At 44.1% G+C, this 15,625-nt stretch overlaps 1 protein-coding gene across 2 annotated transcripts in view; it reads left to right on the top strand.

Moving 5' to 3' along the window:
• LOC126161328 (solute carrier organic anion transporter family member 5A1) overlaps positions 1–15,625 on the top strand; it is a 547,181-nt gene that overhangs the window by 110,828 nt on the left and 420,728 nt on the right. The gene's annotated exons all lie outside the window — the stretch shown is intronic.

The raw sequence follows: 15,625 nt of genomic DNA, 5'->3' as shown, positions 1-15,625 counted from the left end.
GGGACAAACAGTTAATCGATGGCAATATGGCGACGTGCTGCGACGCCTGCGAGAAAATATGTTAAGGAAACGGGCAGGAATGTGGCGAGACAATTCATGGCTCTTACATCACGATAACGCACACGCACATTCACCGCTGCTGGTGCGTCACCATTGCGCAGAATTGGCCGTTGCTGACTTCTTTTTGTTTACAAAGTTGAAAACCCCGTTGAAAGGACGAACTTTTGCAACGATAGACGAGACAAAAGAAAATTCGAAGACGGCGCTGCGGGCGATCTACGAGGTGCATTCAAGTTCTAAGGCCTCCGATTTTTTTTCTAATTAACTACTCACCCGAAATCGATGAAACTGGCGTTACTTCTCGACGTAATCGCCCTGCAGACGTACAAATTTTTCACAACGCTGACGCCATGATACCATGGCAGCGGCGAAGGCTTCTTTAGAAGTCTGTTTTGACCACTGGAAAATCGCTGAGGCAATAGCAGCACGGCTGGTGAATGTGCGGCCACGGAGAGTGTCTTTCATTGTTGGAAAAAGCCAAAAGACACTAGGAGCCAGGTCAGGTGAGTTGGGAGCATGAGGAATCACTTCAAAGTTATCACGAAGAAACTGTTGCGTAACGTTAGCTCGATGTGCGGGGTGCGTTGTCTTGGTGAAACAGCACACGCGCAGCCCTTCCCGGACGTTTTTGTTGCAGTGCAGGAAGGAATTTGTTCTTCAAAATATTTTCGTAGGATGCACCTGTTACCGTAGTGCCCTTTGGAACGCAATGGGTAAGGATTACGCCCTCGCTGTCCCAGAACATGGACACCATCATTTTTTCAGCACTGGCGGTTACCCGAAATTTTTTTGGTGGTGGTGGATCTGTGTGCTTCCATTGAGCTGACTGGCGCTTTGTTTCTGGATTGAAAAATGGCATCCACGTCGCATCCATTGTCACAACCGACGAACAGAAAGTCCCATTCGTGCTGTCGTTGCGCGTCAACATTGCTTGGCAACATGCCACACGGGCAGCCATGTGGTCGAATGAATGGCTCTATGGGACTTAACTACTGAGGTCATCAGTCCCCTAGAACTTAGAACTACTTAAACGTAACTAACCTAAGGACAGCACACAACACCCAGCCATCACGAGGCAGACATCACACACATCCATGCCCGAGGCAGGATTCGAACCTGCGACCGTAGCGGTCACGCGGTTCCAAACTGACGCGCTTAGAACCGCACGGCCACACCGGCCGGCCATGTGGTCGTCCGTCACCTTTTGTGGCACCCACCTGGATGACACTTTTCGCATTTTCAGGTCGTCATGCAGGATTGTGTGCACAGAACCCACAGAAATGCCAACTCTGGAGGTGATCTGTTCAACAGTCATTCGGCGATCCCCCAAAACAATTCTCTCCACTTTCTCTATCATGTCGTCAGACCGGCTTGTGCGAGCCCGAGGTTGTTTCGGTTTGTTGTCACACGACGTTCTGCCTTCATTAAACTGTCGCACCCACGAACGAACTTTCGACACATCCGTAACTCCATCACCACATGTCTCCTTCAACTGTGGATGAATTTCAAGTGGTTTCACACCACGTAAATTCAGAAAGCGAATGATTGCACGCTGTTCAAGTAAGGAAAACGTCGCCATTTTAAGTATTTAAAACAGTTCTCATTCTCGCCGCTGGCGGTAAAATTCCATCTGCCGTACGGTGCTGCCATCTCTGGGACGTATTGACAATGAACGCGGCCTCATTTTAAAACAATGCGCATGTTTCTATCTCTTTCCAGTCCGGAGAAAAAAAAATCGGAGGCCTTAGAACTGAATGCACCTCGTAGCAAGAGACATACCAGACTGCTTCCGGAAGTGGAAATGGCGTTGGGAGCGGCGCATCAATTGTGAAGGCGAGTATTTCGAAGGAGACCATGCACAAAAAGTAAGAAGTAAGCGTGGAAAAATTTTGTGGAGAAAGTTCCAGAATTTTTTGAACAGACCTCGTAAAAGAAAAATTTCCATGTGTTATATCCACCAAACGCGCACATGGTGTCAAGCACACACGGTATCCCAGGAGGTATGGTCAATGTTCAGGGATATGACAAGAACGCTCATTTCAAGAAAAATTCTTCGTATTGACTTACGCCCTGTTCCGAATGGTCTCCAGGCTAGACGACATTTACAATGAGGCGACAAAAGTCGTGGGATTCCTCCAAACGTCGTACCGGACCTCCTCTCGTGTGGCGTAGTGCAGCAGCCCGACATGGGGTGGACTCAACAAGTCGTTGGAAGTCCCCTGTAGAAATACTGAGCCATGCTGCCTCTAGAGCGTCCATACCTGCGAAAGTGCACCAGTGCATGATTTTGCCTACGAACTGACATCTCGATTACGTCCTATAAATGTTAGATGGGATTCATATCGGCTGATCTGGTGGCCAGATCATTCGCTCGAACCGTCCAGAATCTCCTCCAAAGCAATGACGAACAATTGTGTCCCGGTGCCATGGCGGATTGTTATCCATAAAAACTCCATCGTTGTTTCGAGACATGAAGTCCATGAATGGTTGCAACCATGTCAAGACAGTGATAGGTTCAGTTGGATGAGAGGAGCCAGTCCATTCCATGTAAATACGGTCCACACCATTATGGAGGCGCCACTAGCTGGCACAGTGCGTTGTTGATAATTTTTGTCCATGGGGCCTGTGTCCCATTCGAACCTTACCATCAGCTCCTACCAACTGAATTCGGGACTCATCTGACGAGCCCACGGTTTTCCAGTCTCTAGGGTGCAATCGAGAGGGGCTGCAGGCGATGTCGTGCTGGCGTTCGTCATACATCCCACATTGACTTCTGCGGTTATTTCACGCATTGGCGCTTGTCTGTTCGCTGTGACAGCTCCAGGCAAAACGCCGCTGCTCTCGATCGTTAAGTGAAGGCCTTGGGCCACAGCGTTCTCCGTAGCCTGAAATTTGGTATTTGCGGCACTCTCTTGACAGTATGGATCTCGGAATAGTGAATTCTGCCGGCCGCGGTGATCTAGCGGTTCTGGCGCTGCAGTCCGGAACCGCGGGGCTGCTACGGTCGCAGGTTCGAATCCTGCCTCGGGCATGGGTGTGTGTGATGTCCTTAGGTTAGTTAGGTTTAAGTAGTTCTGAGTTCTAGGGGACTTATGACCTAAGATGTTGAGTCCCATAGTGCTCAGAGCCATTTGAACCATTTTTTTTGAATTCTGTAACGATTTTCGAGTTGGAATGCCCCATGCGTCTAGCTTCAGCTATCGTTCCACGTTCAAAGCCTGTTAATTCTCGTCGTGCAAGCCGTAATCACGTCGGAAACCTCTTTCATGGATCACCTAAGTATAAATGGCTACCGCGACAACTCACTACCCTTTTATACGTTGTGTACGCAATACTACCGCCATCTGTGTATCGCTATGCCGTGACTTTTGTCTCCTGTGTGTAGTGTGCATTGGGCTAATGTAAATGTGTCATAAGACATACGGTGACGGCTCAAATGGCTCTGAGCACTATGGGACTTAACTTATGAGGTCACCAGTCCCCCAGAACGTAAAACTACTTAAACCTAATGAACCTAAAGACATTACACACATCCATGCCCGAGGCAGGATTCGAACGTGCTACCGTAGCGGTAGCGCGGTTCCAGACTGTAGCGCCTAGAACCTATCGGCCACCCCGGCCGGCATACGGTGATACACAATAATATGTTGAAGTACTGTCCTTGAGGTACTCACTAGCTGATTGACTTGAATGTAGCCGTCTGTCTACCTGTATTCACGTTTGGCTGATGGATGTCTACTTGGCAACTATTTGTGTGACGTAAGGCGGAAGCACAACATACTTCTTGTTATGTGGGCCCTCTTTTGGTCTTAGCCTAGCAGCAAAATACATCGGCTCTGTTCGTACGAACATCAACAATTGCCCAAGTTCTAATTCACTTAGCTCCGACATAATGCACTCAACAACTACACAGAACACTGTTCTGTCCACGACTGACACACGCAACGTATTGAGAATAGGTGCCGTTCGTAGTCCAACACAACAGCGCAACCTGCAGGCGTGGTTAGTACCTGTGTTTACCAGTCAAGCATGCATTTCTTGCGGTGTTTCCATGTTTTTGTGCAACCTTTTGTATCCCGCCTGGAAGGCGGCGCGTGGGTCTGCTCCTGAAAACTGAAAGGTTGGCCGAATGAAGGAAGTGAGTAGGAGCAGGAAAAGGTAATACACGTAGGTACTGCAAGAAAGTAAAACTGGTTTACTGGTGCATGAATATACAGGTGTTTCAAAAATGACCGGTATATGTGAAACGGCAATAAAAACTAAACGAGCAGCGATAGAAATACACCGTTTGTTGCAATATGCTTGGGACAACACTACATTTTCAGGCGGACAAACTTTCGAAATTACAGTAGTTATAATTTTCAACAACAGATGGCGCTGCAAGTGATGTGAAAGATATAGAAGACAACGCAGTCTGTGGGTGCGCCATTCTGTACGTCGTCTTTCTGCTGTAAGCGTGTGCTGTTCACAACGTGCAAGTGTGCTGTAGACAACATGGTTTATCCCTTAGAACAGAGGATTTTTCTGGTGTTGGAATTCCACCGCCTAGAACACAGTGTTGTTGCAACAAGACGATGTTTTCAACAGAGGTTTAATGTAACCAAAGGACCGAAAAGCGATACAATAAAGGATCTGTTTGAAAAATTTCAACGGACTGGGAACGTGACGGACGAACGTGCTGGAAAGGTAGGGCGACCGCGTACGGCAACCACAGAGGGCAACGCGCAGCTAGTGCAGCAGGTGATCCGACAGCGGCCTCGGGTTTCCGTTCGCCGTGTTGCAGCTGCGGTCCAAATGACGCCAACGTCCACGTATCGTCTCGTGCGCCAGAGTTTACACCTCTATCCGTACAAAATTCAAACGCGGCAACCCCTCAGCGCCGCTACCATTGCTGCACGAGAGACATTCGCTAACGATATAGTGCACAGGATTGATGACGGCGATATGCATGTGGGCAGCATTTAGTTTACTGACGAAGCTTATTTTTACCTGGACGGCTTCGTCAATAAACAGAACTGGCGCGTATGGGGAACCGAAAAGCCCCATGTTGCAATCCCATCGTCCCTGCATCCTCAAAAAGTACTGGTCTGGGCCGCCATTTCTTCCAAAGGAATCATTGGCCCATTATTCAGATCCGAAACGATTACTGCAACACGCTATCTGGACATTCTTCGTGAATTTGTGGCTGTACAAACTGCCTTAGACGACACTGCGAACACCTCGTGGTTTATGCAAGATGGTGCCCGGCCACATCGCACGGCCGACGTCTTTAATTTCCTGAATGAATATTTCGATGATCGTGTGATTGCTTTGGGCTATCCGAAACATACAGGAGGCGGCGTGGATTGGCCTCCCTATTTGCCAGACATGAACCCCTGTGACTTCTTTCTGTGGGGACACTTGAAAGACCAGGTGTACCGCCAGAATCCAGAAACAATTGAACAGCTGAAGCAGTACATCTCATCTGCATGTGAAGCCATTCCGCCAGACACGTTGTCAAAGGTTTCGGGTAATTTCATTCAGAGACTACGCCATATTATTGCTACGCATGGTGGATATGTGGAAAATACCGTACTGTAGAGTTTCCCAGACCGCAGCGGCATCTGTTGTTGAAAATTGTAACTACTGTAATTTCGAAAGTTTGTCTGCCTGACAATGTACTGTTGTGCCAAGCATATTGCAACAAACGGTGTATTTCTATCGCTGCTCGTTTAGTTTTTATTGCCGTTTCAAATATACCGGTCATTTTTGAAACACCCTGTATACAGGGCATACATAACTTTGTACGTAGGTGCGAAGTCGTAGACCCGACGTAAGTAGAGCAAAGTATATGAAGCGAAGTGTCCCGGCCGCCTGCTCTTGATCAAACGGGCAGAATCTGCAGCAGAGCTCGTAGATCTGCACAGTCCCTGCTAGAGGGTGCTATCGTCGGTGTCGGTCTCGTAGTGCCAACTTAAGTACTTGCACCTACGCCGTGGCATCGTGGGTATCGATACCACACAACCACTGTACGTCTCAATAGTAGTGAAAGAAATTAAATGGGCCAAAATAGTAACTCCTAGGTTTTTGGAGGTTGTGTCTAATTTCAGTGACGGATTGCCTATTGCGTACTCAAACAGTATCTTTCTTTCGTGTTTTTTCCTGCTTATGCATATTACATTTCATTTATTTATGTTTTAGAGTCAGTGATTATCTATGCACGGGATGGTGATCATCTGCAAGCGCCTCTGTATTTCGCAACACGTGTCTCCCGCGTCAGTGAGTACCTTGTGCCGTCAGGTCGTTTTCCTCGTAGTGCCTCGCACCGGCGGTCAGGATGCACGGCGGCGTCTGCGGGAAGTCTGGCACAACGCGAGTATCAGCCGGCGGTGGCCCACTTGTATTAATCGCGCCCACTCGCCTGTGTGGTGAGCGGCCGCGCCGTGCGAGAGAGATTTCGATAAGTAAAATATGGAGTTTCAGTCTTCGATCGCTATTCTTTATTTTCAATTACCGGTTTCGGGCTAGCTGCCGATCTTCAGATCTGTTAGACAATGTTAAAAATGTAATTAATAAGAGAGATACAGTTAGTGAAAAACTATCTTAGTTTACAAAATGAAATTTTGGAACATATAAAATGCCAACGTACCATATGTTGTAGTTACAGAGTAACTTGTCCGTACAGAACACACTGTTCACTGTCATAAGTAAAGTAAATTTCAATCTGTTAAAACATTATATCGCAGTATTTAAGAGTAATCTGATTGGTAACAGTAAAAAGTGCCCTCTACCTATAACAATTGTGCATCTGTTATTATTTCGCCGTGTATATTATTGGCGAATATTCTTTTTAATAAAACAATTTTTAAGGTAATAACAAATGAATAATCTTTTTGAGTGGACCATGAAACGAAAAAAAGATGGGCAGCTAGCCCGAAACCGGTAATTGAAAATAAAGAATAGCGATCGAAGACTGAAACTCCATATTTTACTTATTGAACGATCGCGGAATTCCCAGTGAGACAACTATGTCTAGTTTTGATAAACTTGTGCCTAGTCAGGCTGTGGGAGATGTGAAAACATTTTTTAAAGCTAAGCTTAATATAATGAAAGCCAATTTAAAAATACATTTCAATAAGAACTGTTTGCAATTAGGTGTTGTGCCGAAGTACGCAAGGGTAAAGATAAATAACAGCAGTATCTCAGCCACAAAAGTTAAGAAGAGAGCAGAACAGTCATGGATAAGACAGGAGATCAAATCAGGGTACATCGAGAAAGACAAACTCAATAAGCTTACGCACGATTTACATATGAAGTTAGGTAACCTATTGTCGCCACTGCAGTTTAGACAAGTTGAATATGAGATTGAAGCAAGAATCCAGGTACATAGGGACGAAATCATAAAAAGACACAATAAGAAAATTACTAATCTGTGTAGAACAATAGCAAAGGCAGAGAGGGAAACAGATAAAATACAGTATGTACATAAGTTTTATGACAGAACCGTTAACCTAACAGATATTGTCTTTTCTAAAGAAGAGCAGAAGCTTTTGGATAAGGGGCTTAAGCATAATCCGCGAACGAACTTGCAAGATCGAGACATCAAGAGAATGATCGCAGAAGTTAAGGTAGCATGTAGGGATGCTAAGTTAACTAAATTCCAGGAGACATGTATCGCCATCAAAGCCAAAGAGGCAATTGAATGCCAGAAAACTTTACATAACGGTAAATATAGTGAGATGAGGTTAGTGAAAGAAATTAACTTAAAACTGGATTCTAATAACGCAATCGTGATTAAGTCAGATAAGGGCAGTACCTCAGTTGTCATTTACGAAAAGGAATATATAGATAAGACAATGCGGTTTTTTCAGGAAAATGGAATTAAAGAAGTCGAAAAAGATTTAACAAAGAAGTTTCAGACAGATTTAAAGGCAAGGATAGAAGCAATACAATTTTTATTCACTCCAAATGAAAAAGCTAGATTAGTAAAGATGAATCCAAGAACACCAGAAGCAAGAGCGCAAATAAAATTGCACAAGGAGAATAAACCAATGCGTGTTATTTGCAATGGGAAGGAAGCCGTTAATGAGCTCTTGAATAAAGCTTTGTACCGTAAGTTAAAATCTGCGTATAAATACGAGCAAGTTTACAACGTAAAAAATAGTGTATGTTTCGCGAACGAAGTGAAGGACATTGCAATCCCAGAGGATGCAGTCCTAGCCTCATTGGACGTCGTGAACCTCTACACTAATATACCAATACCAGAAACTTTGCAAATTATAAGGAAAAACCTGATAAAAAATAAGTCAATGAGCATGGGTGAAATCGTCGAACTCGTAGATATGCTAGAGTTCACACTGAGTTTTAATAGTTTTATCTTTAACGATAAAGTTTTTATTCAAGATGAAGGTTTAGCTATGGGTAACAGTCTATCAGGCATTTTAGCTGAAATTTTTATGAATGACTTTGAGAACAAAGTTTTTAACTCTTTTCCAGAAATTAAGGAGAAGTTAATTTATTACAAACGGTATGTTGACGACACTATTTTATTATTCAAAGGGGGAAAAGAAGACGTAGAGGAAATGACTAAAGTTTTAAACGAGCAGCATCCAAAAATTCAATTCACACTAGAAATGGAAAACAACAGGACGATTAACTACTTAGATTTGACTGTCAGAAAGGAGGGAGGCAGGCACGTTTTCGGCGTCTATAGAAAAGACACGTGCTCCGACAACATCATAGTAGCGACGTCGCACCACCCGGCACAGCATAAAAGAGCGTACTTTCATGCAATGTGCAACAGAGCCCTCAGATTGCCACTACAGGAAGATGAGTTGCAGAAAGAACTGGGTATTATTAAGCAAGTAGCAGCAGCTAACGGATACAGGACACAAGATGTTACACGTATGTTTAACAAGATCAAAAACAAATCCGCGGGCATCATTAGCGATTCTAGGAAAATTAAAGTTAAGAAGAAGTTTGTCACCCTGACATACAAAGGGCGTGTGTCGGAAAGAATTGCTAAATGCTTTCCAAAAAACATCGCAGTGGCATTTCAGAACGAAGGGCAAATGGCACATAGATTAAGACATAAACCAGCAACGACGAAACCAATGAAATACAATAATTCCGGAGTATATAAGATTAAATGTGCTGAATGTGACAGTTATTATATAGGACAAACAGGGCGGAACTTTGAAATTCGATACAGGGAACATTGTAGCCATAGCAATCGAACAGCATTTGGAACACATATAAAAGAGAGTAGACATGAAGTTAGTAATATAAATCAACAAATGGAGGTGCTACATAAAGCTCCAAAAAGTCTCTATCTCAACGTGCTAGAAGAGCTTGAAATATACGCACATCAAAGAAAAACCCCAGGCCTATTAAATGAGCAAAGTGATTTTATGCACAGGAATTATTATGAGATTTTTAAAGACCTGTTTTAGGCTTACTCTTGAACGCAGCAGCACGCCCCAGTAAGAAACAGCTACAGCGGAACGGCCCTCAGCGTACTGGCGGCGAGGTGAATTGGGCGCGGCGCAAGACAACTCGGCGTGGCGTTGTATACGCTCAGGCATAGGGAAATCCACTCAACCACCAATCAAAACAAAGAAGAGTAGACGCACATTTTCGGAAGGATATCTACATTTTAATTATATTTTATGTTTCTTTATAAAGAAATTTTAAATTAATGTAAAAATTTTTCGTTTCATGGTCCACTCAAAAAGATTATTCATTTGTTATTACCTTAAAAATTGTTTTATTAAAAAGAATATTCGCCAATAATATATACGGCGAAATAATAACAGATGCACAATTGTTATAGGTAGAGGGCACTTTTTACTGTTACCAATCAGATTACTCTTAAATACTGCGATATAATGTTTTAACAGATTGAAATTTACTTTACTTATGACAGTGAACAGTGTGTTCTGTACGGACAAGTTACTCTGTAACTACAACATATGGTACGTTGGCATTTTATATGTTCCAAAATTTCATTTTGTAAACTAAGATAGTTTTTCACTAACTGTATCTCTCTTATTAATTACATTTTTAACATTGTCTAACAGATCTGAAGATGGGCAGCTAGCCCGAAACCGGTAATTGAAAATAAAGAATAGCGATCGAAGACTGAAACTCCATATTTTACTTATTGAACGATCGCGGAATTCCCAGTGAGACAACTATGTCTAGTTTTGATAGAGATTTCGATATTTCGGACCCGCAGTCGATGGTAGAGCACAGCACATCACATCACTTCTGGGGCGCCAATTTGTCCTTCATTACCGAAGGCGTGCAGTGAAGCTGCCGACCGTCTACATAGATGGTCCCTGAACGGTTGCCGTGATTACATTGGTATTCTCTTTCGTGTGTGGATTACTACACGCTTCAGGGAGACATTTCGGTTTCATTATGCTGGAAAGCTATGCGTTCTAAAAAGGGTCATTTTAAAAGTAAGCAGCGTTCACTACGTAACTGGGAGGCTCTTCTATGAACTTCCGTAGACACCGATACAGAAACACCTCCAAGCTCCCAGCTCCCACAAACATGCACCTTTCCATTCAGTGGTGCGTCGCCTCATATCTGTTCCATTATCTGAATCGATCTTTCAAACAGAACTACAGTTCGCCAAACACACCGCTTCAAATGATGGTTACAGATCTGCCGGCCGCTGTGGCCGAGCGGTTGTAGGCGCTGCTGCTACGGTCGCGGCAGGTTCGAATCCTGCCTCGGGCACGGATGTGTGTGATGTCCTTAGGTTAGTTAGGTTTAAGTAACTCTACGTCTAGCGGACTGATGACCTCACATGTTAAGTCCCATAGTGCTTACAGCCATTTGAACCATTTTTTTTGACAAACGGTCGTGTGTTTTCTACGACTGCCGCCGCATTTTATTGGCCCCGAGTTCTTTCTTTAGCCACTGATGGAATATTTTCCGTTCCCTGGGTAAAGTTGTTGAGACAGTCGCTAATGTACTTTTTCAGTTGGTTTCGTTTCGGTTGTACTTGCCTCCCCCCGCCCCCCCCCCCCCCCCCCGAATCCTTCAGTTAGGATGAAAGATGGTAATCACTTGGGGCTAATTCGAGCTGTAAAGCGGATGTTTAAAAAGTTACCACCTCAGCTGCCGAAGCATATCCTTCATCGATCAGCAAAATACGCGCGATCGTTATAGTAAAAAAGTGCCATTGGACATCAATTCCCACTGTTCTTCTGAATGACGCGACATAGTTGGCGAACGGTCTGACAGTCTGTCCTCTAGGCATAGAGTTGATGAGTAGGACGCCTTTTCGATCCTAAAACACTTCTGCCTTAACCTATTGCTCAGAATTTGTTGGGCCTCTTTTTGAGGGGGAAGAGGGGGGAGGCTCGTGAATATGCCCTCCCATAGACTAGACCTTTGTTTCCGGTCTTTTATGCGAAAAACGGGTGTCGTCACCAGTAACAATATTAATTAGTAACTCCTCACCTTCCTTCTCGTACCGACTGAAAAGGCCGGCCGGAGTGGCCAAGCGGTTGTAGGCGCTACAGTCTGGAACAGCGCGACCGCTACGGTCGCAAGTTCGAATCCTGCCTCGGACATGGATGTGTGTGATGTCCTTAGGTTAGTTAGGTTTAAGTAGTTCTAAGTTCTAGGGGACTGATGACCTCAGAAGTTAAGTCCCATAGTGCTCAGAGCCATTTGAACCATTTGAACCGACTGAAAAAAGTCAATGCAACTCCCATTTGATATTTCTTGTGTTCATCATGTCGAGGAACCACCAGACAAACACTTTTCCATAGCCCAAATCACCGATAGTAATTTGTAAATAACTATTCTTGAAATTTCAGGAAAGCACAAAGTCTATCAGTTAATAGTGAAAGGTCTGTGCTGTTGAATGTATTCCTCAATCTTTGATTTTAGTTTGTCAGCCACAACTGAAGGTCAGCATGATCGTTCTTAATCATGTTCGTCCGCCATTAAACATGATGTACAATTTTCGAACTCAAGCTTCATTCATTACATCTCCATAAACTTCTGTTATCAGTCCGTAAATTTCGACAGGGCAGAACTTTTTTGCTTCCAGAAACCGCATTACGATAAGAGCCTCGCTCTTGGCACGAACGTTTATTCTATCACACATCTACAGATCGCACAAATAAACAACCGTTCCTTCTCTCTGTTAGCTTCGTACTGGCGCCAACAATTAGGAAGGACCGTGACCCGATGGTGGGTTTTTTGGGGGAGGGGGGGGGGGGGAATGCGCGGATCCTCAGATGAAATGGTTCAAATGGCTCTGAGCACTATGGGACTTAACATCTATGGTCATCAGTCCTCTAGAACTTAGAACTACTTAAACCTAACTAACCTAAGGACAGCACACAACATCCAATCATCACGAGCCAGAGAAAATCCCTGACCTCGCCGGGAATCGAACCCGGGAACCCGGGCGTGGGAAGCGAGAACGCTACCGCACGACCGCGAGCTGCGGACGATCCTCAGATAAAAAGGTTCTTTAGCTTTGGAATGACTCTTGTACTTCTGAATTCGGTCACTGCAGAACGAAGTGTTCTCATATACTGTTTATTCACATTGCATAAATTAGGGTGTCAGGTTATTTAGCCGCGCGATCTGAGGCGTCTTGTCGCGGTCCAGGCGGCTCCCTCCGTCGGAGGTTCGAGTCCTCCCTCGGGCATGGGTGTGTGTGTGTTGTCCTTAGCCTAAGTTAATTTAAACTAGACAAAGTGGATTAAGCGTAAGCTTAGGGACAGGTGACCTCAGCAGTTTTGTCCCATAAGACCTTACCACAAATTTTCAATTTTCAGGTTACTTAAATATCCAAGTTTTACACTGCATATGGAAAGGACTGATATGTATGTATAGCATAAAAATAAACTTAGTTAATTTGTACCTTTTAGAGCTATAAAGTACTACACAAAAGCAAAAACTGAATATTTTACAAATTCGTCGTAACGTTAACATATCACTTAATTGCATAGAACAGATTCTTGGCTGAATCCACTCTCCAGCAGGCAACATATATTTGCCCATAGCAGAAACGAGGCGACTCCAGCTCAGTGCATGGTACTCATTACTGCAGCCCCAAACCCTGCGCGTCATCAGGCCAATAAGTCTTTCGATCATGAAACCAACCTGTTCCTTACTGATACCGCCCGTTTTCGATTATTTCCACATGTTCCCCCGTTTGCACATCTGTCCACTTCTGAGGAAGATCGAAGGGGTATCTCATACCAACAGTATGTTTTCCCAGATTGTACGTCACGTTGTACGTTGGAACTATACTGGACCACAGATAATGTGATCAAAAGTATTTCGATAGCTATTAGTGAACATACGTGTACGGTCTGTCCATCCTTCTTCCCCTTTATAACTGCTGGAGTTGTACTCGGAACATTTTCATTGAATGTATGTCGAGGAATGGCAGTCCATTCTTCCTCAACCGTAACCAAAGAAAGTAGTGATGTTGAACGGTGCGGTCTCCAGCGAAGTCGACGTCTTATCTCATGTGGAAGGTGTTCCATTGGATTCAGGTCGAGACTCGGAGCGCGCCGGTCCGTTTCAGGAATGTTATTGTCCACAACCCATTGCCTCACTACTCAGTACACAGTGCTGTAACATGTGTTCATGAGCTTCCTCATTTAGAATTTTCTTAAGTGTAATAACGGAACAAAATCCTAGCCTCGAAAAACACCCCACACTGTAGCGCCACCTCATCCGTACTTCACTGAGCCGGCCGGGGTGGCCGAGCGGTTCTAGGCGCTACAGTCTGGAACCGCGCAACCACTACGGTCGCAGGTTCGAATCCTGCCTCGGGCATGGATGTGTGTGATGTCCTTAGGTTAGTTAGGTTTAAGTAGTTCTAAGTTCTAGGGGACTGATGACATCAGAAGTTAGGTCCCATAGTGCTCAGAGCCATTTTTTTCGTACTTCACTGATGCCGTTACACACGACGGCAGGTAACTTCCTCCAGGCATTCGCTCCACCCAAACCCTTCCATCGGATTGTCACAGCGTACAGCGCGATTCATCATTGCAAATTCTGTGTTTCCAGACATCCAGCTATCCGGTGGCGTCGTTCTTCCCAACTGAGCAAGCGTGGCTTACCACTGAACACAGAAATGTGGATATGTGGCGTCTTCTTTCGGACATGAACGAAAGAACAGACACTATTGATAATGCAGCCCTTTACATATTAAGACACAAAGGAATTAATGACATTAGCTGCCAATGGGCGTTTATTTGCATAAATGGGGAAAGTTGGGGAAAAATGTGAGACTGCAGGATTCGAACCGGGGTCTCCTGCTTAGTATACATCGTTCAGCATTGGAATGAATGTGATGTAAACAAACACAAACGCGATGACTGGTCGTCAGCCGTAGCTCTCGTACAGTGGTGTTCTTCCGCTGTTGGAAGTAGGTCCAACTTACGTATTAGATATCTTACTACGGTGTCACCGTAAGAGAACCTCTAAGACATTCTATGTATTAACAGCCGTCAACGTTTCGCGTTATCGTGCTTTAGCTACGCAATTTTCATGTAAAAAGTCGTGTTCAGTCATACTCTCCGTAAACGCTACTTGTGCTCGGATCATCTCGCTGTTCATCCTTGCTGTGAAAATAGGTGACACGCTTTCTGCTTCGTAGTGAGACACGCGCGGAACACTGTCAACGGCGAGGAACAAGCTGCTCTTGATGTTTTTGACAGGATTTCAGAGAAAAATGAGCTTTGACGTTTTTCTAGAAGCACTATGTAATAAATATAAGAAAAGATATTTAAATTATAGGCGTGGCGTAAGCAGTAGCGTCGTAGAATGTTAATCGTGTATGGTGGCAGGCGGCGGTTCGAAACTCGTAATAAACTGTAAATTTTTTGTTTGGTTTGAAGACTTAAATCTTTTAAACATGAAATTTATAAAAAATGGTTCAAATGGCTCTGAGCACTATGGGACTCAACATCTTAGGTCATAAGTCCCCTAGAACTTAGAACTAATTAAACCTAACTAACCTAAGGACATCACACACACCCATGTCCGAGGCAGGATTCGAACCTGCGACCGTAGCAGTCCCGCGGTTCCGGACTGCAGCGCCAGAACCGCTAGACCACCGCGGCCGGCTTGAAATTTATAAATATATGTCAGTTAACCCATACTTCACCATCATTTTTCAAGAAAATTGCACGTCTTCTACTTTCTAATTATATATCGGACGCAAAATTCTGGTTTTCATTGCAAATATACATTCTTACTTACCGATATTTTATAAAACATTGTTGAAGTTTAGAAAACATTAATCAAATTTTTTGGAGGAAAATGAAAAATCGAATACTCTTTATTTGAATATGCCCTTTTTGTAGGGCAGATGTGATCTCACCCGAGCCAGAGTGATAAGCTTCGTAGAAACATGGAAAACAATAATTTTCGCGGCGTCGAGCACACTGTAGAAATGCTGTTTTTTTTTTTTTTTTTTTTTTTTTTTTTTTTTTTTTTTTTTTTTTTTTTTTTTTTTTTTACAGTTGTCACACTGCAATCTGAACACAGCAGAATTGGTCTGGAGCCAAGTTAAGGGGTTTGTCGCGAGAAA

This window comes from Schistocerca cancellata, chromosome 2 (assembly GCF_023864275.1).
Source record: "Schistocerca cancellata isolate TAMUIC-IGC-003103 chromosome 2, iqSchCanc2.1, whole genome shotgun sequence".
In the NCBI taxonomy this organism is placed as follows: Eukaryota; Metazoa; Arthropoda; class Insecta; order Orthoptera; family Acrididae; genus Schistocerca; species Schistocerca cancellata.
Note: the sequence above shows the minus strand (reverse complement) of the source record. Positions and strands in the feature narration are given on the sequence as shown.